Here is a 26,190-nt window from a genome sequence, read left to right on the forward strand (position 1 = left end):
ACCGTCACGGGAGGACATGCCTCCAGCATCACGGGAGGACTTGCCTCCAGCATCACGTCCTCCAGCATCACGGGAGGACATGCCTCCAGCATCACGTCCTCCAGCATCACGGGAGGACATCCCTCCAGCATCACGGGAGGACATGCCTCCAGCATCATGTCCTCCAGCATCACGGGAGGACATGCCTCCAGCATCACGGGAGGTCATGCCTCCAGCATCACGGGAGGTCATGCCTCCAGCATCACGGGAGGTCATGCCTCCAGCATCACGGGAGGACATCCCTCCAGCATCACGGGAGTACATCCCTCCAGCATCACGGGAGGACATCCCTCCAGCATCACGGGAGGTCATGCCTCCAGCATCACGGGAGGTCATGCCTCCAGCATCACGGGAGGTCATGCCTCCAGCATCACGGGAGGTCATGCCTCCAGCATCACGGGAGGTCATGCCTCCAGCATCACGTCCTCCAGCATCACGGGAGGACATCCCTCCAGCATCACGGGAGGACATGCCTCCAGCATCACGTCCTCCAGCATCACGGGAGGACATCCCTCCAGCATCACGGGAGGACATCACTCCAGCATCACGGGAGGTCATGCCTCCAGCATCACGGGAGGTCATGCCTCCAGCATCACGGGAGGTCATGCCTCCAGCATCACGGGAGGTCATGCCTCCAGCCTCACGGGAGGTCATGCCTCCAGCCTCACGGGAGGTCATGCCTCCAGCATCACGGGAGGACATCCCTCCAGCATCACGGGAGGACATCCCTCCAGCATCACGGGAGGACATCGCTCCAGCATCACGGGAGCTCATCCGTCCAGCATCACGGGAGCTCATCCGTCCAGCATCACGGGAGCTCATCCGTCCAGCATCACGGGAGCTCATCCGTCCAGCATCACGGGAGCTCATCCGTCCAGCATCACGGGAGCTCATCCGTCCAGCATCAGGGGAGCTTATCTGTCCAGCATCACGGGAGCTCATCCGTCCAGCATCAAGGGAGCTCATCCGTCCAGCATCAAGGGAGCTCATCCGTCCAGCATCACGGGAGCTCATCCGTCCAGCATCACGCAAGGTCATCGCCCCACCATCACGCGGGGTCATCGCCCCACCATCATGCGGGGTCATCGCCCCACCATCACGTAATTCACCTCAGATAATTAATCTCAAGAAAAACAACAGCCTCAGACGACCCAGTGTGATTCCTCGTCCTATCACCCCACGAAAGACGGATGGCATTGCCCCACCATGTGGTAACAGCTCTCCACCATTACATGATTTGCCCTGGGTGATTGAGCGACCCAGTGCTATTCCCCGTCTTATCACCCCACGAAAGACTGAAGACCTCACCACACAGATTGGCAGCGGCACCACACTTGCTTCACCCCAGATAATTAAGCTCAAGAAGAAAAACAACATCCTCAGACAGCATAACATGACCCCACCATGTGATAACAGCAATCCACCATCAGTGGACAGTAGGGCAGTGGACGATGTCAATAGAACAGTAGATGATTTCAATGGAGCAGTGGCCCGTGTCAGTAGAGCGCTGGATGCTATGCTTAGGGCAATGTATGGTGCCAGTATGACAGATGACAATGTCATCAGATCAATGGTCAGTGTCAGGAAAGCAATGGTCGTTATCAGTACACCAGAAGATGATGTGTGGACAGAGGACACTGTCTGTAGAGCAGGGGAAATTGTCAGTGGAGCACTGGAAGTTATGATTCAGGCAATGGACAGTGCCATTATGGCAGAGGTCAGGGTCAGCAAATCAATGGTCATTGTAAGGAAAGCAGTGGATGGCATCACTACTCCAGCGGGAAGTGTGTGGACAACGGACAGTGTCAGTAGAGCAGTGGACAGTGTCAGTAGAGCACTGGATGCTATGCTTAGAGCAATGGGCGTTGCCAGTATGGCAGATGACAATGTCAGCAGAAAGACATGACCAGAAAAGCAAGAGCATCAACAAGAAATGACATACACTCACCCCGGATAATTCAGCTCAGGCAAAAAAGGAGGCTCAGGTGAGCCAACACTATTCCCCTTCCTATCACCTCATGAAACATGGATGGCAGCGCCCCTAACAACAGCAATCTACCATCAAGTTCTTCACCCCAGAGTAGAGTGGACGATGTCAATAGGGCAGTAGATGTTCTCAGTGGGGCAGAGGTCAGTGTCAGTACAGCAACGGACGGTGTGTGGACAGCAGACACTGTCGGTAGAGCAGTGGACAGTAGCACGCTGGTTTTAAACGATTTGGGCAATGAATGGTGCCAGTGTGGTAGAGGACAGAGTCGACTGAGCCCTGGACATGTTCAGGAAAGCAAGACGGTGTCAGTAGAGCAGTGGTTGGTGTCAGTAGGGCAGAGGACACCGTGCAACTCTAAATAAGCATAATCATCGCTACCTAGAAATGACAGTTCTAAACACCTCACTGTGGGGGGTGAAGGGCATAGACGGCTCTTTTAATTAGACAGTCGCCTAAGGCCTCGTGCTTCCAGGGGCCTCACGGCTGCCTACTTTGCCTATTTAAAGAGTCATCTCTGCTGGCAGCCAGGAACCCCCGTCATCAGCACAGTGCCGAGTCCCAGCCAGTCTGTGTAAGACCAATTGGCTGGGAGACGGGAGCACACTGACAGCTCCAGATCACAACCATCGGAATCAGCGCCGACAGTATCCCCGACGTCCCACACAGACAGAGGAGAGATATCAGCTTCTGCTCCTCCTCCTTCCGTCCTCTCCTCCTGTATCTGCCCCGCCCACAACTCCCCGACAGTGCTCTGCCCAAGAGAAGGGGATGTGTGCGCGGGAAGTTTGGAACACAGCAATTAGAAAAGGCGAGATGGAGCCTGATCCATCCATCCACTCCCTCCATTCTCTCTCACAATTCCCAGTGAGTGCTCTGATGTAAGGGGTACCCTTCCTTGCCTCCTTCCTCCATCCCCTGCTACATCCATTGCTCCCCCTGTCCATTACTCTCTCCCTCTCCATCTCCCACTCCGGCCAAAGTCTTATATTCAACCACAGTGGCCACGCATAGTCCCTGCTGAACTGGCTACATTTTGATCCATGTATGGTCAGCATAACCCCCAATAGACATCACTGATTTATCCTGCTCAGCGGGGGCGGGCCTTAGATTATAGAAGTCACATATGGGCAGCACAGAGGCTTAGTGGTTAGCCTTGCAGCACTGGGGTCCTTGGTTCAAATCCTGACCAGGACACCACACCTGCATGGAGTTTGCATGTTCTCCCTGTGCTTGCGTGGGTTTCCTCCGGGTACCCCGGTTTCCTCCCACACGCCAAAGACATGCTACCCCCCTCTCCCCATGTCATTACCATACCTGCACCCCCCTCCCCCCGTGTCACCACCATTCCTGCACCCCCCCTCCCCCGTGTCACCACCATTCCTGCACCCCCCTCCCCCGTGTCACCACCATACCTGCACCCCACCTCCCCCCTCGTGTCACCACCATACTTGCCCCCCCCCTCGTGTCACCACCATACCTGCACCCCCCCTCCCCCCTGTGTCACCACCACACCTGCACCCCCCCTCCCCCCTGTGTCACCAACACACCTGCACCCCCCCTCCCGTCACCATCATACCTGCACCCCCCCTTCCCCCTGTGTCACCACCATTCCTGCACCCCCCTCCCCCCGTGTCACCACCATTCCTGCACCCCCCCTCCCCCGTGTCACCACCATACCTGCATCCCCCCTCCCGCCGTGTCACCACCATACCTGCACCCCCCCGTGTCACCACCATACCTGCACCACCCCTCCCCCCTCGTGTCACCACCATACCTGCACGACCCCTCCCCCCTCGTGTCACCACCATACCTGCACCCCCCCCCCTCGTGTCACCACCATACCTGCACCCCCCCCCTCGTGTCACCACCATACCTGCATCCCCCTCCCCCCCATGTCACCACCATACCTGCACTCCCCCTCCCTCCTTGCACAGAGGCTTAGTGGTGAGCCTTGCAGCACTGGGGTCCTTGGTTCAAGTCCTGACAAGGACACCACACCTGCGTGGAGTTTGCATGTTCTCCCTGAGCTTGCGTGGGTTTCCTCCAGGTACCCCGGTTTCCTCCCACACGCCAAAGACATGCTACCCCCCTCTCCCCGTGTCACCACCATACCTGCACCCCCCTCCCCCCATGTCCCCACCATACCTGCACCCCCTCTCCCCCCTCGTGTCACCACCATACCTGCACCCCCCCTCGTGTCACCACCATACCTGCACCCCCCCCTCCCTCCTGTGTCACCACCATACCTGCACCCCCCCTCCCTACACCACCATTCCTGCACTCCCCTCCCCCCGTGTCACCACCATACCTGCATCCCCCCTCCCCCCGTGTCACCACCATACCTGCACCACCCCTCCCCCCTCGTGTCACCACCATACCTGCACCCCCCTCCCCCCTCGTGTCACCACCATACCTGCACCACCCCTCCCCCCTCGTGTCACCACCATACCTGCACCCCCCTCCCCCCTCGTGTCACCACCATACCTGCACCACCCCTCCCCCCTCGTGTCACCACCATACCTGCACCCCCCCTCCCCCCTCGTGTCACCACCATACTTGCACCCCCCGCCCCTTTGTCACCACCATACCTGCACTCCCCCTCCCTCCTTGCACAGAGGCTTAGTGGTGAGCCTTGCCGCACTGGGGTCCTTGGTTCAAGTCTTGACCAGGACACCACACCTGCGTGGAGTTTGCATGTTCTCCCTGAGCTTGCGTGGGTTTCCTCCAGGTACCCCGGTTTCCTCCCACACGCCAAAGACATGCTACCCCCCTCTCCCCGTGTCACCACCATACCTGCACCCCCCTCCCCCCATGTCACCACCATACCTGCACCCCCCTTCCCCCTGTGTCACCACCATACCTGCATCCCCCTCCTCCCGTGTCACCACCATACCTGCACCCCTCCCCCCCGTGTCACCACCATACCTGCACCACCCCTCCCCCCTCGTGTCACCACCATACCTGCACCACCCCTCCCCCCTCGTGTCACCACCATACCTGCACCCCCCCCTCGTGTCACCACCAAACCTGCACCCCCCCCCCGTGTCACCACCAAACCTGCACCCCCCCTTCCCCCTGTGTCACCACCATACCTGCACCCCCCTCCCCCCCATGTCACCACCATACCTGCACTCCCCCTCCCTCCTTGCACATAGGCTTAGTGGTGAGCCTTGCAGCACTGGGGTCCTTGGTTCAAGTCCTGACCAGGACACCACACCTGCGTGGAGTTTGCATGTTCTCCCTGTGCTTGCGTGGGTTTCCTCCAGGTACCCCGGTTTCCTCCCACACGCCAAAGACATGCTACTCCCCCTCTCCCCACTATACCTGCACCCCCCTGTCACCACTATACCTGCACCACCCCTCCCCCCTCGTGTCACCACCATACCTGCACCCCCCCCCCCCCCATCCCATGACTGATTTATCCTGCTCAGCAGGGGCGGGCCTTAGATTATAGAGATCACATATGGGCAGCACAGAGGCTTAGTGGTCAGCCTTGCAGCACTGGGGTCCTTGGTTCAAACCCTGACCAGGACACCACACCTGCATGGAGTTTGCATGTTCTCCCTGTGCTTGCGTGGGTTTCCTCCGGGTACTCCGGTTTCCTCCCACACTCCAAAGACATGCTACATCGTATTGGTGGTGCAGTGGTGAGCATAGCTGCCATCCCAGCAGCTGACCCGTGTTCGAATCCCAGCCAACGCCAAGATTGCCAAGATGGCTGCCTCGCCTGCTAATTTCTTTGAGTTTCCAGGGAGAAGAGAGCTATACAAATGAAAGTTTTTATTAGAGATGGAATAAAATTTTAACCAAAACGAATGAAATGAATGTGTCGTATGTTTGCATGAATTTTCATAAATACTTTTGAACAATATACTGTATTTCATGCAGGGGGATCTGATTACATTTGTATTCTTGGCTGAAAATAAATGTTGGCTGTTTACTACAGGGCCGTCTTTACGGCAGGGAAAAAGGGGCAGTTGCCCTGGGCCCTGTCATTGTTGTGGGGCCCAAAGCAGCAGCCTCATAATTGCCAACTATCCAAGTTTAAATTTCCTCCTCCCTTGAGGTTTTAGTCCTGTGCTGTGTACTGTAATCTCAGTGTGAAGTTACTAATGCTGCCCAGCTCTGCCCTATTGTTGTGTACAGATGACTCACCTGAAGACCCTGTGTTTACATGTAAATACCGATATTGATATGTAAAGAGTGGCTGCATTTATATGTAAATAGCGGCGGACTGGCAGCATTCATATGTAAATAGAGTCAGTATTCATAAGTATAGCATGCTCCCCTGAGGTCATAGCCACAATCACCTATACTGAATGCTGCCCACTGGAGGGATAAAGGGGCATGTTTGAAATTCCTGCCTACAACTATGGTCAACAAGCCTAAAATCAACCTGTTCTGCAAAGGTAAGCAAATCAATGGGGGGAGGGTAGTGTGGGGTGTGCAGAGGTAGGAAGAGAATGAATTACAGTTTGGGGTGCACAGGTGAGCAAGGAGGGGATGTATGGAGGTAAGTAAGGTGGGTGCAAAGATGAGCAGAGGAGGCAGGTAGAGATAAAGGTGAGGGGGATTGGAGTGGAAAGGATGGGGGAGGTTTGGGGTGCAGAGGTTAGCAGGGGTTTTAGGATGCAAAGGTTTACTGATAGGGTGGATAAAGATGTTGTTCCACCCAGAACGAGGGCCGCACCGTCTCTCCCTGATGTGATGTCCACCCAGAACAAGGGCCGCACCGTCTCTCCCTTATGTGACGTCCACCCAGAACAAGGGCCGCACCGTCTCTCCCTTATGTGACGTCCACCCAGAACGAGGGCCACGCCGTCTCGCTGTCATGTGACGTCCACCCAGAACAAGGGCCACACCGTCTCGCTGTCATGTGACGTCCACCCAGAACCAGGATCGCACTGTCTCACCATCATGTGACGTCCACCCAGAACGAGGGCCACACGTCCTATCCGTCATGCAACGGTGGGCGGGGCGGCAGGTGGTTGAAGAGGAACTGCAGTCTGCTTACATAATCTAATAAAAAAAACATCTTTGCCATTCTTTTTTATTTGTTTAGCAAAAAATAAAAATTGCAGAGATGATGAAATACCACCAAAAGAAAGCTCTACTATTTGTGAGAACAAAATGATAAAAATGTAGTTTGGGTACAGCGTTACACGACGGCGTAATTGTTATTCAAAGTGCAACAGCACCGCTGAAAGTTGGTCTGGACAGGACGGGGGTGCGGGTGCCTGAGAGGTAATTGGTTAATATAAGTCTTCTGATGCGAACGTAATATCGGACCGGTGGACTGATACTCTTATATTCGGAGGAAGACGTTTTTTTTTTTAAAGGTATTTTTCTTCCATACAGTCTTTCTGGTGGGGTGTGATTGGACGCTGAATACCGTTGTTACGGCAGAAGAGAGCGGCCACAACCCTGGTATTTTCAGGAATGGCGGGCGCTTCTCTGTACGATAAAAGAGGTCTCTGCAGCAGATTTGCCTCAAGATCCCTTTTATCGGGGGAGGGATCCCCCCCTCCTCCTCCCGCCACTTACCGGAGCCGTCGGTAGCAGGGGAGACGATCCGATGTTCTCCCCTGAGAGGCTGGAAGTGGAGCGAGGGAGTGATGGCCCCTCCCACTCGGCTCCATCCCATTGGATGACGGAGGCAATGTCAAACATCACTTCCGCCCCACCGGTCCTAAAGCGGAAATTTTAATTTTTTTTTTGCAAAAAAAACAACACACAACAGACATTTATTTTAATTTTTTTACATTTTTGTGTAAATATGAGTTCTTTGTGACCCCCAGATCTCACATTAAAGAGGACCTGTCATGACTTTCTTCTGTTACAAGAGATGTTTATATTCCTTCTTATAGGAATAAAAGTGACGCCATTTTTTTATTTTTAAGGAACAGTGTAAAAAAAAAAGAAGGGTAAAATAAAAGTAAAGCGCCCCGTCCTGACGAGCTCGCACGCAGAAGCGAACGCAGTATGTGAGCAGCACCCGGATATGAAAACGGCTGTCAAACCACATGTGTGAGGTATCGCCGCGATCGGTAGAGCGTGAGCAATAATTATACCTCTAGACCTCCTCGCCTATGGAGATTAAGGGTCAAAGTTTGTTGCCATTCCGAGAGCGGGGCGCAATTTTGAAGTGTGACATGTTGGGTATCAATATACTCGGCCTAACATTATCTGAAGTGTGCCCTGGTCTGATGGTCGGTATACCAAAATAAGGGGGCATACCCTACATTAGAAATGAATATTTGTGAAGAGAAATGAATTTGAGAAATGCCCTGAAAAGGGGATGGGAGGGTGGGTACCGCACACAGGAAACCGACAAAGACCACAGGCGAGCAGGCTGGTTAAATACCCCTCCGGGCTCCTCCCATAAATTCAGGCCACCATACTGGCCTTCCTACTTATGGTCGAAGCCCTATGGTCGATACGGATATGAACAAAAAGACTTAGCATAACACTTACAACATGAAATAGACCTGAAGTGTGCCCTGGTCTGATGGTCACTATACCAAAATAAGGGGGCAAAAACATTCAGGTAGGGGTGTAGTTTTATCAGTCTTAGCTTAATTTATTGAGCAAGTTTGGTGAATGCTTGTGCCATTTCCACCCGAGGATTGGGGATGCACCAGGCGAGGTAGGCAGAGTTCCAACTGCTTAGTCTCTTAATGATGTGACCTGGGACCCATGCCAAGATGTTGCCAAGGCTGCTCCAATACTAAAGAGTGACCACGGTACGGACTGGGGTTGAGGTGGCTGCGTAGAAGAACCCCATGTGTTTGGAAAACTGGCAGGCACTCGAGGGCTAGCCCGGAAAAGGCAACAAGGGAGTAGAGTTTGAGAGTTCCGGTAGGAGTGACAGTAAGTGGTCAAGTATGGTTACTGGATACCAGGCATTGTTTGTTCTATAGAAATGGATGTCTATCCTGGAGCCAGATTGCTGGGTTTTAGAGACTGCAAGGTGGAAGATGAAATGGTGTTGGTAGCGAGCCAAGTGACGACTACGCAGAACTTGGCATGCGGGATTGCTGAAGGTGAACTTGCTAGGCCATCAGAACCCGTAGTAGGCTAAGTAAATGGTTGTTTGTATGAGCAGGCTGGGGAGAAGGCCAAATGACGAACTAGTAAAGATAGTAGACCTGTCCCAGAAGATGGCAGCCTGGAATGAACATACAGTGGACATTAAACTGGTGCTGCCAAGATAACTGCAGCAGCCTGTGCAAGAAGAACATAACAGAGAGATCCAGACCTGGCTTCATAAATAAGATCAACCTTGGCCCAGATGTTGGTGGTGAAAGCCATGGCCTGTCCTGTCCTGATATGACCCCAGAGTCGAGAGGCTGTCATGACCGGGTATAGCTTGAAGAGGGAGGAAGTCCAGGTAAACGCAGGGTTTAGGAGTATCCCTGAGGCCATGGTCCTGTAAACCAATGGTGGCCAAAAATTGCAGCGAAGCCTGTGGAGGCTGTGGCATCTGTCACTACCAGGGGTGACAGGGGCATCATAGATGGTTTAAACATCGCCATACCAATCCATGCAGAAGGGAACCTTCCGAAATTGATAGGTCTGCTATTGCCGCGGCATCTAAATTAAGGATCTGAGAGGGGTCCTGTGTCCGTGAGAGGGAGATCAGGAAGCGTGACATAAAGATCGACCCTGGGGAATGACCCGTATTGCATAATTGAGCATTCTCAAGAGAGACTGGAGCCGCTTCTTGGTACACCCTGCGCAAATACCGTGCGAGGTAAAAAGTTGCAACAACCACCATTGTATTCTCTAGGGTCTTTGCTAAAAAAACATATATAATGTTTGGGGGTTCTATGTAATTTTCTAGCAAAAAAATGATGAATTTTACATGTAGGAGAGAAATGTCAGAATTGGCCTGGATGCGAAGTGGTTAATTTTTGAACATTTGTCAGTGATACCTGTATTTGACACCTCTTGTTCTTGTCATGCCACTTCCTGGTTTCCATGGTGATGTCACATGACAGTGAAGTCTCCTCCCCCTCACTGTCCCCCTGGCGGCCATCTTTGATAACGGTCGGTGCCAGCCTGAGCTTCTATCTCCTTGTGATGTATAGTAATATAATGTGTTCGCATGGAGTCACCCATAGTGTGTGTACCCCGGAGAGCCACCATGGGGGAGATATCATATTCCCATCACATCTCCACACAACATTAACACAAATCTCTGTGGGGAGAGCGGGGCATGCTGGGAGATGTAGTCCTCCAATCACAGAGCCCCTGCAGGCCAAACTGCTCCATAGAGGGGAGGAGCTTCTGCAATTACTCCCTGATAGGTCCGATTCATCACATGGATTATTATTTTTTTTTATTGCAAACCAATAATCAGTTTAGAGTTACAGAGGAAATCCAGATTTTTATTTGTCACTGAAATGGATGGCGACGATCCTGATTGGTCATTCCTCCTCCCCGAGCCGTCCAATCACAGCCACTTCCTGGTTTCCATGGTGATGTCACATAGTGGTCACATGACCTGAGGCTATAAAGAGCCGTTTGCAGCCTCACAGACGTGTCAGTTGACTGCATCTCTGAAGAGACAGGTTCTATTTAGAGGAGCTCCCTCAGATCTCAGTGTGTTTCATTGTATTGGAACTCCAGTGATTTGATTTTAGTGTCAATTGATTCTTTTTGATCGGCGAGAGCTTATAGATTTATAGTAATTGATTTTTTTTTGTCAATTACACTTAATATAAGAATGAGGCGTCCAACAATCATCGTGATTGTTATATTTTTACTCTCATTGGGAGGAAGACAGAACGTCACCAGAGACCCCCCAGACATCCCCACACTGGATGAGGGGGCGATTATCAGAACAGAACGGCTAATGAAGGACATGGTAAGTACTTTCCACCTTCTACCCCACCTTCCACCTTTTCGCTGTCCCATAGGTATAGTTGCACACCGACATCAAACCCCTTTTTGTTTTTTTGTTTTTACAGCAAACGCATTTCTTGTCTGGAAAAATTCCACCCCCATATCCCAAATATTTCCCTAAAGCATACTGTCATTGTAATAAGGGCTCCGGCTGGCGGCCATTTTTGTGGTGGACCAAATTGCATTGATTTTAATGGGAGAATTCTCAAACGCTAGAGAACAAATGTTCTTCTTGTGTTAAATCTCTGGCCAGGCGCCATTTTCTAAGAAAAAAAGACCTCCTTACAGCATAGGACAAGAAAAAAAAAATATATATATAAAATAATAAAAAAAAAAAAAATATATATATATATATATATATATATATATATATATATATATATATATATATATATATATATATATATATATATTATACATTTTTATTTATTTTTTGCTTTGTAGTAAAAAAAATGTATCAAGTCTATATGCCGATATCTCACCAAAGACCCCCCCCAAAAAAAATATTAAAGGAATTGTAAAAAAAAAAAAAAATAGAATTTTTTTACAATTCCTTTAATATTTTTTTGGGGGGGGACTTTGGTGAGATATCGGCATATAGACTTGATAATTTTTTTTACTACAAAGTAGAAATTTTTTTTTATATTTAATTATATATATATATATATATATATATAATACACACACACACTTTTTTTTTTTTCAAAGTCTGACAATAAATATATATATATATATATATATATATATATATATATATATATATATATTATTGTGATATTTGGGGGTTATTTAGCCTCTGTTTAGAGCACACCAGTGAGCAGAGTCCATGCCAGTCATGCCATTTAAGGGCTTGTTGGCCCACTTTTATTAAAAGTAAAACATAAGTCCAATAACAGGAAGGTTTCCCACACAGGGGTTTCAGCTTTCCACAGCAACAGCTTAATAATAAAATGAAAAATACCAAGCCACCTGGCTCTCTTCAGAAGTACTGCTGTTCAGGCTTTACACTTCAGCCCTCTTATCCCTATAACGGAGATGTTGTACAACTACTGTACCTCTTTTTATCTTCTTTGCTGCTCAGCTCACAGCTTTGGGCCCTCTGGCTATACCATGCATGCATACATGCTTCTCCCTTGCTTGCCTGGACTCCTCGGGAGGGCCCAGAACCCTAGTCCTGACTCTGTTATAAGCCCAGGACCCACCTGTGCAATCAACCAGCCAGATTTCTGGCTGTTCCCAAAACCTGGTCCCAGGATTGGAGATTCCGTCCCACCCATAACGCTATGGAATCTCCAGGCTCCAGGTCCCCAACTGGATTTTTGTAAACAGTGAGGAAACTGAAAAGCCAGTTTCCTCCCAAACAAACAACTCCCCTGGAGCCCCTCAACCTGCCTGGTTGAGAACCCTGCATCCTTCCGCTGGTGGGGTACCATACTACCGCAATATATTTATCCAGGATCTGGGGGTCCTCTTATTAAAGGGGGCTCCCAGATTCCGATAAGTCCCCCGCCTGCAGACCCCGACAACCAGGGTTGTCGGGAAGAGGCCTTGTCCTCATCAACATGGGGACAAGGTGCTTTGGTGTTGGGGGCCCGCAGAGCGCCCTCCTTCTCCAAAAGCACCCACACCCCCCCTCCCATGTTGAGGGCATGCGGCCTGGTACGGTTCAGGGGGGGGGGTCGTCGCTTGCTCATCCCCACCCCCTTTCCTGACCGGCCGCGCTGCGTGCTCGGATAAGGACCTTGGGGGGACTCCAAGGCCGTTTTTTTGCCAGCATGAGATGTACAGTACCCTGCAGCTGAAACATTCTCGCGGGCAGGTGCTGTAGCTGCCCTTGCCCCGTATTTGGTCCATCGGACCAGCATACAGACGAATGGGCTTCCCCCTGGGAACAGGGTCTGGCAGAGATCCGGCGGCAAAATTTAAAACAGTTCTATTTCTAAAGTCTGTCAGATTTTTGGCAAGCAAAGGTCCGATGGAGCCCACACACGATCAAAATTGTCTGACGGACTCGGTCCGTTGGACCTTTGCTGTCAAAAATTCAAATCGTGTGTATGCGGCATAACAAGCTACTGTCACACTGTTACGCAAGACCAGAAAAACGCTGGTACCCGCTGGCTTTGGATCTGTGCTGGAGACGTGGAGAAACCAAAGGAGACACGTTTTCATATTTGGTGGGAGTGCCCTAAAAATCGCTTCTTACTGGAGCAAAATCTGCAGATTGATCCTCCACATTACAGACACCAAGATTAAACTCACTCCCGCATGTTGCCTTTTCCATATTTCTAACTTCCCTCTGGGTAGATACAAAAACGATCCCGGACCAAACACCTTCTGAGTGCCGCAAAGTCTTTGATCCCCAAATTACTGGAAGCCGTCAACGACCCTTCCCTTAGAGAATGGGCCCACACGGTAAACCACATCCTGAAAACTGAAGAAACGCTCGCTACAACGAATGAAACTTCCGGCAAGTTCCATACAACATGGTCAGCCTGGTTCAAGTTCAAATATTCTGTAGGGTTTGATAGTCTGACAACAGGGTGAAGACTTTCGTAGGCCGAATATATATATCAGACATTTGACCACTATATATCTGTTGTCTATATCCCACCAGTAAGGCATTGGAACTATACCTATAATACCCCCAAGGGGGTATTCCTGACCCCTACCTGTGTATTTCTCTTCTTACTTTTCCTTTTATTGTTTAGATCCAGCAATGTCTTTTTTTTTCAGTCCTATTTTTCTCTCTTTCTTTTTGATCTTTACCTGATGTAAATCTATGTTACAAACGGCTGCATTAATCTTTATATGTTTTCATTTTTCCAAGGAATTGTCCCAGGAAATGGGCAGGACATTGGAGAACGTACCTCCAGAGATTCTCATGGCAGAGAAGAATGCGGCTAACAAGCCCATGGAGGATCCTGTGAAGGAAATGGTCAGAGAAATGTCAAACGAGTCACTGAAACCCTCTAGCTGGTTCCCATTACTGGCCAGCACTGCAGTCTGGGTAAAGATGACACTCTGGGTAAGTATTATCATTCTGAAATACATCCTGCGCAGAGATGTTCTGGCCTGGATAGCAGGAGAAATTCTGATGCTCCTGCAGCTGATGGAATTCTTTTATGAAGAGCTGGTCAGATCTGACTTCTTCTGGTCCAGCGAGGGGCTGGTCTTAGACAATATAGGCCTGCCCCTGCTTAGAAATATTGTGGCAGAGATCTGGTCAGAATACTTTCACGGGCTTGTCGTGATACAGCCGGTGCTGCCTACGATGCTGCTGGTGCTGCTCGTAATACTGCAGGCGCTGCTGGTTATCTACTTCAAGTCATTCAACCGATTCTCCACAAGATCACGCAAGGACGTGCCTCCAGCATCACGGAAGGTCATCCTTCCAGCATCACGGGAGGACATCCCTCAACCATCACGGGAGGTCATCCCTCAACCGTCACGGGGGGACATCCCTCCAGCATCACGGGAGGTCATCCTTCCAGCATCACGGGGGGACATCCCTCCAGCATCACGGGAGGTCATCCCTCAACCGTCACGGGGGGACATCCCTCCAGCATCACGGGAGGTCATCCTTCCAGCATCACGGGGGGACATCCCTCCAGCATCACGGGAGGTCATCCCTCCAGCATCACGGGAGGACAGGCCTCCAGCATCACGGGAGGACAGGCCTCCAGCATCACGGGAGGACAGGCCTCCAGCATCACGGGAGGACAGGCCTCCAGCATCACGGGAGGACAGGCCTCCAGCATCACGGGAGGACAGGCCTCCAGCATCACGGGAGGACAGGCCTCCAGCATCACGGGAGGTCATGCCTCCAGCATCACGGGAGGTCATGCCTCCAGCATCACGGGAGGTCATGCCTCCAGCATCACGGGAGGACATGCCTCCAGCATCACGGGAGGACATGCCTCCAGCATCACGGGAGGACATGCCTGCAGCATCACGGGAGGACATGCCTCCAGCATCACGGGAGGACATGCCTCCAGCATCACGTCCTCCAGCATCACGGGAGGACATCCCTCCAGCATCACGGGAGGACATCCCTCCAGCATCACGTCCTCCAGCATCACGGGAGGACATCCCTCCAGCATCACAGGAGGACATCACTCCAGCATCACGTCCTCCAGCATCACGGGAGGTCATGCCTCCAGCATCACGGGAGGTCATGCCTCCAGCATCACGGGAGGTCATGCCTCCAGCATCACGGGAGGACATGCCTCCAGCATCACGGGAGGACATCCCTCCAGCATCACGGGAGGACATCCCTCCAGCATCACGGGAGGACATCCCTCCAGCATCACGGGAGGTCATGCCTCCAGCATCACGGGAGGTCATGCCTCCAGCATCACGGGAGGTCATGCCTCCAGCATCACGGGAGGTCATGCCTCCAGCATCACGGGAGGTCATGCCTCCAGCATCACGGGAGGTCATGCCTCCAGCATCACGGGAGGACATGCCTCCAGCATCACGTCCTCCAGCATCACGGGAGGACATCCCTGCAGCATCACGGGAGGACATGCCTCCAGCATCACGTCCTCCAGCATCACGGGAGGACATGCCTCCAGCATCACGGGAGGACATGCCTCCAGCATCACGGGAGGACATGCCTCCAGCATCACGGGAGGACATGCCTCCAGCATCACGGGAGGTCATGCCTCCAGCATCACGGGAGGTCATGCCTCCAGCATCACGGGAGGTCATGCCTCCAGCATCACGGGAGGACATCCCTCCAGCATCACGGGAGGACATCCCTCCAGCATCACGGGAGGACATCCCTCCAGCATCACGGGAGCTCATCCGTCCAGCATCACGGGAGCTCATCCGTCCAGCATCACGGGAGCTCATCCGTCCAGCATCACGGGAGCTCATCCGTCCAGCATCACGGGAGCTCATCCGTCCAGCATCACGGGAGCTCATCCGTCCAGCATCACGGGAGCTCATCCGTCCAGCATCACGGGAGCTCATCCGTCCAGCATCATGCAAGGTCATCGCCCCACCATCACGCGGGGTCATCGCCCCACCATCACGCGGGGTCATCGCCCCACCATCACGCGGGGTCATCGCCCCACCATCACGTAATTCACCTCAGATAATTAATCTCAAGAAAAACAGCCTCAGACGACCCAGTGTGATTCCTCGTCCTATCACCCCACGAAAGACGGATGGCATTGCCCCACCATGTGGTAACAGCTCTCCACCATTACATGATTTGCCCTGGGTGATTGAGCGACCCAGTGCTATTCCCCGTCTTATCACCCCACGAAAGACTGAAGACCTCACCACACAGATTGGCAGCGGCACCACACTTGCTTCACCCCAGATAATTAAGCTCAAGAAGAAAAACAACATCCTCAGACAGCATAACATGACCCCACCATGTGATAACAGCAATCCACCATCAGTGGACAGTAGGGCAGTGGACGGTGTCAATAGAACAGTAGATGATTTCAATGGAGCAGTGGCCCGTGTCAGTAGAGCGCTGGATGCTATGCTTAGGGCAATGTATGGTGCCAGTATGACAGATGAAGATGTCATCAGATCAATGGTCAGTGTCAGGAAAGCAATGGTCGTTATCAGTACACCAGAAGATGATGTTTGGACAGAGGACACTGTCTGTAGAGCAGGGGAAATTGTCAGTGGAGCACTGGAAGTTATGATTCAGGCAATGGACAGTGCCATTATGGCAGAGGTCAGGGTCAGCAAATCAATGGTCATTGTAAGGAAAGCAGTGGATGGCATCACTACTCCAGCGGGAAGTGTGTGGACAACGGACAGTGTCAGTAGAGCAGTGGACAGTGTCAGTAGAGCACTGGATGCTATGCTTAGAGCAATGGGCGTTGCCAGTATGGCAGATGACAATGTCAGCAGAAGGACATGACCAGAAAAGCAAGAGCATCAACAAGAAATGACATACACTCACCCCGGATAATTCAGCTCAGGCAAAAAAGGAGGCTCAGGTGAGCCAACACTATTCCCCTTCCTATCACCTCATGAAACATGGATGGCAGCGCCCCTAACAGCAATCTACCATCAAGTTCTTCACCCCAGAGTAGAGTGGACGATGTCAATAGGGCAGTAGATGTTCTCAGTGGGGCAGAGGTCAGTGTCAGTACAGCAACGGACGGTGTGTGGACAGCAGACACTGTCGGTAGAGCAGTGGACAGTAGCACGCTGGTTTTAAACGATTTGGGCAATGAATGGTGCCAGTGTGGTAGAGGACAGAGTCGACTGAGCCCTGGACATGTTCAGGAAAGCAAGACTGTGTCAGTAGAGCAGTGGTTGGTGTCAGTAGGGCAGAGGACACCGTGCAACTCTAAATAAGCATAATCATCGCTACCTAGAAATGACAGTTCTAAACACCTCACTGTGGGGGGTGAAGGGCATAGACGGCTCTTTTAATTAGACAGTCGCCTAAGGCCTCGTGCTTCCAGGGGCCTCACGGCTGCCTACTTTGCCTATTTAAAGAGTTATCTCTGCTGGCAGCCAGGAACCCCCGCCATCAGCACAGTGCCGAGTCCCAGCCAGTCTGTGTAAGACCAATTCGCTGGGAGACGGGAGCACACTGACAGCTCCAGATCACAACCATCGGAATCAGCGCTGACAGTTTCCCCGACGTCCCACACAGACAGGAGAGGAGAGAGATCGGCTTCTGCTCCTCCTCCTTCCGTCCTCTCCTCCTGTATCTGCCCCGCCCACAACTCCCCGACAGTGCTCTGCCCAAAAGAAGGGGATGTGTGGGCGGGAAGTTTGGAACACAGCAAATAGAAGAGGAGAGATGGAGCTTGATCCATTCATCCACTCCCTCCATTCTCTCTCACAATTCCCAGTGAGTGCTCTGATGTAAGGGGTGTACCCTTCCTTTCCTCCATCCATCGCTCCCCCTGTCCATTACTCTCTCCCTCTCCATCCCCCGCTCTGGCTGAAGTCTTATATTCAACCACAGTGGCCACACATAGTCCCTGCTGAACTGGCTATATTTTGATCCATGTATGGTCAGCATAACCCCCCAATAGACATCACTGATTTATCCTGCTCAGCGGGGGCGGGCCTTAGATTATAGAGATCACATATGGGCAGCACAGAGGCTTAGTGGTTAGCCTTGCAGCACTGGGGTCCTTGGTTCAAATCCTGACCAGGACACCCCACCTGCATGGAGTTTGCATGTTCTCCCTGTGCTTGCGTGGGTTTCCTCCGGGTACCCCGGTTTCCTCCCACACGCCAAAGACATGCTATTCCCCCTCTCATTACCATACCTGCACCCCCCCTCCTCCCGTGTCACCACCATACCTGCACCCACCCTCCCCCGTGTCACCACCATACCTGCACCCACCCTCCCCCCGTGTCACCACCATACCTGCACCCCCCTCCCCCCGTGTCACCACCATACCTGCACCCCCCCTCCCCCCGTGTCACCACCATACCTGCACCACCCCTCCCCCCTCGTCACCACCATACCTGCACCACCCCTCCCCCCTCGTCACCACCATACCTGCACCACCCCTCCCCCCTCGTCACCACCATACCTGCACCCCCCCTCCCCCCTGTGTCACCACCATACCTGCATCCCCCCTCCCCCCGTGTCACCACCATACCTGCACTCCCCCTCCCTCCTTGCACAGAGGCTTAGTGGTGAGCCTTGCAGCACTGGGGTCCTTGGTTCAAGTCCTGACCAGGACACCCCACCTGCATGGAGTTTGCATGTTCTCCCTGTGCTTGCGTGGGTTTCCTCCGGGTACCCTGGTTTCCTCCCACACACCAAAGACATGCTACTCCCCCTCTCCCCGTGTCACCACCATACCTGCACCCCCCTCCCCCCGTGTCACCACCATACCTGCACCCCCCCTCCCCGTGTCACCACCATACCTGCACCCCCTCCCCCCGTGTCACCACCATACCTGCACCACCCCTCCCCCCCGAGTCACCACCATACCCCCCCCCCCCCCCCCACGTGTCACCACCATACCTGCACCCCCTCCCCCCGTGTCACCACCATACCTGCACCACCCCTCCCCCCTCATGTCACCACCATACCTGCACCACCCCTCCCCCTCGTGTCACCACCATACCTGCACCACCCCTCCCCCGCTCGTGTCACCACCATACCTGCACCACCCCTCCCCCGCTCGTGTCACCACCATACCTGCATCCCCCCTCCCCCCGTGTCACCACCATACCTGCACTCCCCCTCCCTCCTTGCACAGAGGCTTAGTGGTGAGCCTTGCAGCACTGGGGTCCTTGGTTCAAGTCCTGACCAGGACACCACACCTGCGTGGAGTTTGCATGTTCTCCCTGTGCTTGCGTGGGTTTCCTCCAGGTACCCCCGTTTCCTCCCACACGCCAAAGACATGCTACCCCCCTCTCCCCGTGTCACCACTATACCTGCACCCCCCCTCCCCCCGTGTCACCACTATACCTGCACCACCCCTCCCCCCTCGTGTCACCACCATACCTGCACCCCCCCCCCCCATCACTGATTTATCCTGCTCAGCGGGGGCGGGCCTTAGATTATAGAGATCACATATGGGCAGCACAGAGGCTTAGTGGTTAGCCTTGCAGCACTGGGGTCCTTGGTTCAAGTCCTGACCAGGACACCACACCTGCGTGGAGTTTGCATGTTCTCCCTGTGCTTGCGTGGGTTTCCTCCGGGTACTCCGGTTTCCTCCCACACTCCAAAGACATGCTACATCGCGTTGGTGGTGCAGTGGTGAGCATAGCTGCCTTCCCAGCAGCTGACCCGTGTTCGAAATCCCGGCCAACGCCATTGCCAAGATGGCTGCCTCACCTGCTAATTTCTTTGAGTTTCCAGGGAGAAGAGAGCTATACAAATGAAAGTTTTTATTAGAGATGGAATAAAATTTTAACCAAAACGAATGAAGTGAATGTGTCGTATGTTTGCATGAATTTTCATAAATACTTTTGAACAATATACTGTATTTCATGCAGGGGGATCTGATTACATTTGTATTCTTCTTTTCAGCCACTAGGTGGAGCACTCGGCTCATTTTCATGTATTTTCTAGGCTATCCTTTGCAGCTTGGCTGAAAATAAATGTTGGCTGTTTACTACAGGGCCGTCTTTACGGCAGGGAAAAAGGGGCAGTTGCCCTGGGCCCTGTCGTTGTGGGGCCCAAAGCAGCAGCCTCATAATTGCCAACTATCCAAGTTTAAATTTCCTCCTCCCTTGAGGTTTTAGTCCTGTGCTGTGTACTGTAATCTCAGTGTGAAGTTACTAATGCTGCCCAGCTCTGCCCTATTGTTGTGTACAGATGACTCACCTGCAGACCCTGTGTTTACATGTAAATACTGATATTGATATGTAAAGAGTGGCTGCATTTATATGTAAATAGCGGCGGACTGGCAGCATTCATATGTAAATAGAGTCAGTATTCATAAGTATAGCATGCTCCCCTGAGGTCATAGCCACAATCACCTATACTGAATGCTGCCCACTGGAGGGATAAAGCGGCATGTTTGAAATTCCTGCCTACAACTATGGTCAGCAAGCCTAAAATCAACCTGTTCTGCAAAGGTAAGCAAATCAATGGGGGGAGGGTAGTGTGGGGTGTGCAGAGGTAGGAAGAGAATGAATTACAGTTTGGGGTGCACAGGTGAGCAAGGAGGGGGATATATGGAGGTAAGTAAGGTGGGTGCAAAGATGAGCAGAGGAGGCAGGTAGAGTTAAAGGTGAGGGGGACTGCAGTGGAGAGGATGGGGGAGGGTTGGGGTGCAGAGGTTAGCAGGGGTTTTAGGTTGCAAAGTGTACTGACAGGGTGGATAAAGATGTTGTTCCACCCAGAACAAGGGCCGCACCGTCTCTCCCTGATGTGATGTCCACCCAGAACAAGGGCCACACGTCCTATCCGTCATGTGACGTCCACCCAGAACGAGGGCCACACCGTCTCGCTGTCATGTGATGTCCACCCAGAACGAGGGCCACACCGTCTCGCCGTCATGTGACGTCCACCCAGAACCAGGGTCGCACTGTCTCACCATCATGTGACGTCCACCCAGAACGAGGGCCACACGGCCTATCCGTCATGTGACGGTGGGCGGGGCGGCAGGTGGTTGAAGAGGAACTGCAGTCTGCTTACATAATCTAATAAAAAAAACATCTTTGCCATTCTTTTTATTTGTTTAGCAAAAAATAAAAATTGCAGAGATGATGAAATACCACCAAAAGAAAGCTCTACTATTTGTGAGAACAAAATGATAAAAATGTAGTTTGGGTACAGCGTTACACGACGGCGTAATTGTCATTCAAAGTGCAACAGCACTTCTGAAAGTTGGTCTGGACAGGACGGGGGTGCGGGTGCCCGAGAGGTAATTGGTTAATATAAGTCTTCTGATGCGAACGTAATATTGGACCGGTGGACTGATACTCTTATATTCGGAGGAAGACGTTTTTTTTTTTAAAGGTATTTTTCTTCCAGTCTTTCTGGTGGGGCGTGATTGGACGCTGAATACCGTTGTTATGGCAGAAGCGAGCGGCCACAACCCTGGTATTTTCAGGAACGGCGGGCGCTTCTCTGTACGATAAAAGAGGTCTCTGCAGCAGACTTGCCTCAAGATCCCTTTTATCGGGGGAGGGATCCCCCCCTACTCCTCCAGCCACTTACCGGAGCCGTCGGTAGCAGGGGAGACGATCCGATGTTCTCCCCTCAGAGGCTGGAAGTGGAGCGAGGGAGTGATGGCCCCTCCCACTCGGCTCCATCCCATTGGATGACGGAGGCAATGTCAAACATCACTTCCGCCCCACCGGTCCTAAAAGCGGAAATTTTAATTTTTTTTTGCAAAAAAAGAAACAAAACACACAACAGACATTTTAATTTTTTTTACATTTTTGTGTAAATATGAGTTCTTTGTGACCCCCAGATCTCACATTAAAGAGGACCTGTCATGATTTTCTTCTGTTACAAGAGATGTTTACATTCCTTCTTATAGGAATAAAAGTGACGCCATTTTTTTTTTAAGGAACAGTGTAAAAAATAAAAAAATAAAAAAAAAGGTAAAATAAAAGTAAAGCGCCCCGTCCCGACGAGCTCGCATGCAGAAACGAACGCATTATGTGAGCAGCAACCGGATATGAAAACGGCTATCAAACCACACGTGTGAGGTATCGCCGCGATCGGTAGAGCGTGAGCAATAATTATACCTCTAGACCTCCTCTGTAACTCAAAATTTAGAATTTTTTTTTAAAAGGTCGCCTATGGAGATTTTTAAGGGTCAAAGTTTGTTGCCATTCCGAGAGCGGGGCGCAATTTTGAAGTGTGACATGTTGGGTATCAATTTACTCGGCCTAACATTATCTTTCAGAGTATAAAAAAAAATTGGGCTAATTTTACTGTTTTTTATTGAAATAAAGTATATATATATATATATATATATATATATATATATATATATATATATATATATATATATATATATATATATATTTGAAGCCCTATGGCCGATACGGATATGAACAAATAGACTTAGCATAAGAAATACAACATGAAATAGACCTGAAGTGTGCCCTGGTCTGATGGTCGGTATACCAAAATAAGGGGGCATACCCAAGATTAGAAATGAATATTTGTGAAGAGAAATGAATTTGAGAAATGCCCTGAAAAGGGGATGGGAGGGTGGGTACCGCGCACAAGAAACCGACAAAGACCACAGGCGAGCGGGCTGGTTAACCACTACAGATCCGCACTATTGCCAAATGACGGCATCAGCGCGGACCTACATTTCCGGGACTACGTCTATTGACGTCGTCCCGGATACGAGCGGCCTGCGCGGCGCGCTCTGTGATCGGCGAGTCCGTGAGACTCGCCTGATCACCGATCCGTGCAAGGGGTCGATCCCGACCCTCATCACGTGATCAGCTGTCAGCCAATGACAGCTGATCATGTGATAGAACGGAGCCGGTAATCAGCTATTATTCCTCCTCGCGCTGACAGCGCGAGGAGAGAAAAAAAAAGCCGATCACGGCCAGCAATACAGCTGACCACCTGCCCCCTGCCAGTGCCCACCTGCCCACCGCCGTGCCATCCTGAATAAAAGTAAGTGCCCCCCATCAGTGCCCATAGTGCCCACAGTGCCACCTACAGTGCCACCCACAATGCCACCCACAGTGCCATCCAGCAGTGCCACCAACAGTGCCACCCACAGTGCCCACAATCTGCCTCAAAGGTGCTGCGACCCAGTGCCGCCCATCAGTGCCCAGCAGTGCCGCCCATCAGTGCCCAGCAGTGCCACCTATCAGAGCCACCTATCAGTGCCACCTATCAGTGCCCATCAGTCCCATCTATCAGTGGTACCTATCAGTGCCCATCCGTGCCACCCATCCATGCCACTTATCCGTGCCACCCATCCATGCCATCTTATCTGTGCCCATCTTTGCCCATCAGCGCCGCCTTATCTGTGCCCATCGGTGCCGCCTTATCTGTGCCTATTAGTGCCGCCTTAACTATGCCTATCAGTGCCCACCAGTGCAGCCTATCAGTGCCCACCAATGCAGCCCATCAGTGCCCACCAATGCAGCCCATCAGTGCCCACCAATGCAGCCATCAGTGCCGCCTAATCAGCGCACTTCAATGAAGGAGAAAAATGACCCGTTTGCAAAATTTTATAACAAACTATTAAAACATGATTTATTATTTTTTTTTTTTTTTTTGCATCTTTTTTTGTTTGTTTAGCAAAAAATAAAACTCCGAGCTGTAACTAAATACCACCAAAAGAAAGCTCTATTTGTGGGAAAAAAATGATAAAAATTTCATTTGGGTACAGTGTTGTATGCCCGCGCAATTGTCATTCAAAGTGCATCAGCGCTGAAAGCTGAAAATTGGTCTGGGACTGGAGGGGGGTTTAAGTGCCCAGTAAGCAAGTGGTTAAATACCCCCCAGGCTCCTCCCATAAATTCAGGCCACCATACTGGCCTTCCTACTTATGGTCGAAGCCCTATGGCCGATACGGATATGAACAAATAGACTTAGCATAAGACTTACAACATGAAATAGACCTGAAGTGTGCCCTGGTCTGATGGTCACTATACCAAAATAAGGGGGCAAAAACATTCAGGTAGGGGTGTAGTTTTATCAGTCTTAGCTTAATTTATTGAGCAAGTTTGGTGAATGCTTGTGCCATTTCCACCCGAGGATTGGGGATGCACCAGGCGAGGTAGGCAGAGTTCCAACTGCTTAGTCTCTTAATGATGTGACCTGGGACCCATGCCAAGATGTTGCCAAGGCTGCTCCAATACTAAAGAGTGACCACGGTACGGACTGGGGTTGAGGTGGCTGCGTAGAAGAACCCCATGTGTTTGGAAAACTGGCAGGCACTCGAGGGCTAGCCCGGAAAAGGCAACAAGGGAGTAGAGTTTGAGAGTTCCGGTAGGAGTGACAGTAGGTGGTCGAGTATGGTTAATGGATGGATTACAGGCATTGTTTGTTCTATAGAAATGGACGTCTATCCTGGAGCCAGATTGCTGGGTTTTAGACACTGCAAGGTGGAAGATGAAATGGTGTTGGTAGCGAGCCAAGTGACGACTACGCAGAACTTGGCATGCGGGATTGCTGAAGGTGAACTTGCTAGGCCATCAGAACCCGTAGTAGGCTAAGTAAATGGTTGTTTGTATGAGCAGGCTGGGGAAAAGGCCAAATGGCGAACTAGTAAAGATAGTAGACCTGTCCCAGAAGATGGCAGCCTGGAATGAACATACAGTGGACATTAAACTGGTGCTGCCAAGATAACTGCAGCAGCCTGCACAGGAAGGACATAACTGAGAGGGATCCAGACCTGGCTTCATCAATAAGATCAACCTCGGCCCAGCTGTCGGTGGTGAAAGCCATGGCCTGTCCTGTCCTGATATGACCCCAGAGTCGAGAGGCTGTCATGACCGGGTATAGCTTGAAGAGGGAGGAAGTCCAGGTAAACGCAGGGTTTAGGAGTATCCCTGAGGCCATGGTCCTGTAAACCAATGGTGGCCAAAAATTTCAGCGAAGCCTGTGGAGGCTGTGGCATCTGTCACTACCAGGGGTGACAGGGGCATCATAGATGGTTTAAACATCGCCATACCAATCCATGCAGAACGGAACCTTCCGACATTGATAGGTCTGCTATTGCCGCGGCATCTAAATTAAGGATCTGAGAGGGAGATCAGGAAGCGTGACATAAAGATCGACCCTGGGGAATGACCCGTATTGCATAATTGAGCATTCTCAAGAGAGACTGGAGCCGCTTCTTGGTACACCCTGCGCAAATACCGTGCAAGATAAAAAGTTGCAACAACCGCCATTGTATTCTCTAGGGTCTTTGCTAAAAAAACATATATAATGTTTGGGGGTTCTATGTAATTTTCTAGCAAAAAAATGATGAATTTTACATGTAGGAGAGAAATGTCAGAATTGGCCTGGATGCGAAGTGGTTAATTTTTGAACATTTGTCAGTGATACCTGTATTTGACACCTCTTGTTCTTGTCATGCCACTTCCTGGTTTCCATGGTGATGTCACATGACAGTGAAGTCTCCTCCCCCTCACTGTCCCCCTGGCGGCCATCTTTGATAACGGTCGGTGCCAGCCTGAGCTTCTATCTCCTTGTGATGTATAGTATCATAATGTGTTCGCATGGAGTCACCCATAGTGTGTGTACCCCGGAGAGCCACCATGGGGGAGATATTATATTCCCATCACATCTCCACACAACATTAACACAGATCTCTGTGGGGAGAGCGGGGCATGCTGGGAGATGTAGTCCTCCAATCACAGAGCAACTGCAGGCCAAACTGCTCCATAGAGGGGAGGAGCTTCTGCAGTTACTCCCTGATAGGTCCGATTCATCACATGGATTTTTTTTTTTTTTTTTTTTTTTATTGCAAACCAATAATCAGTTTAGAGTTACAGAGGAAATCCAGATTTTCTATTGGTCACTGAAATGGATGGCGACGATCCTGATTGGTCATTCCTCCTCCCTGAGCCATCCAATCACAGCCACTTCCTGGTTTCCATGGTGATGTCACATAGTGGTCACATGACCTGAGGCTATAAAACAGTCGTTGCAGCCTCACAGACGTGTCAGTTGACTGCATCTCTGAAGAGACAGGTTCTATTTAGAGGAGCTCCCTCAGATCTCAGTGTGTTTCATTGTATTGGAACTCCAGTGATTTGATTTTAGTGTCAATTGATTCTTTTTGATCGGCTAGAGCTTATAGATTTATAGTAATTGATTTTTTGTGTCAATTACACTTAATATAAGAATGAGGCGT

At 51.2% G+C, this 26,190-nt stretch overlaps 1 protein-coding gene across 1 annotated transcript in view; it reads right to left on the minus strand.

The window, feature by feature from the left end:
* SHLD1 (shieldin complex subunit 1) overlaps nucleotides 1-26,190 on the minus strand; it is a 281,025-nt gene that overhangs the window by 49,204 nt on the left and 205,631 nt on the right. The gene's annotated exons all lie outside the window — the stretch shown is intronic.

This window comes from Lithobates pipiens, unplaced genomic scaffold (genome assembly GCF_037356315.1).
Source record: "Lithobates pipiens isolate NorthernLeopardFrog02 unplaced genomic scaffold, aLitPip1_a1.2 Scaffold_18, whole genome shotgun sequence".
In the NCBI taxonomy this organism is placed as follows: Eukaryota; Metazoa; Chordata; class Amphibia; order Anura; family Ranidae; genus Lithobates; species Lithobates pipiens.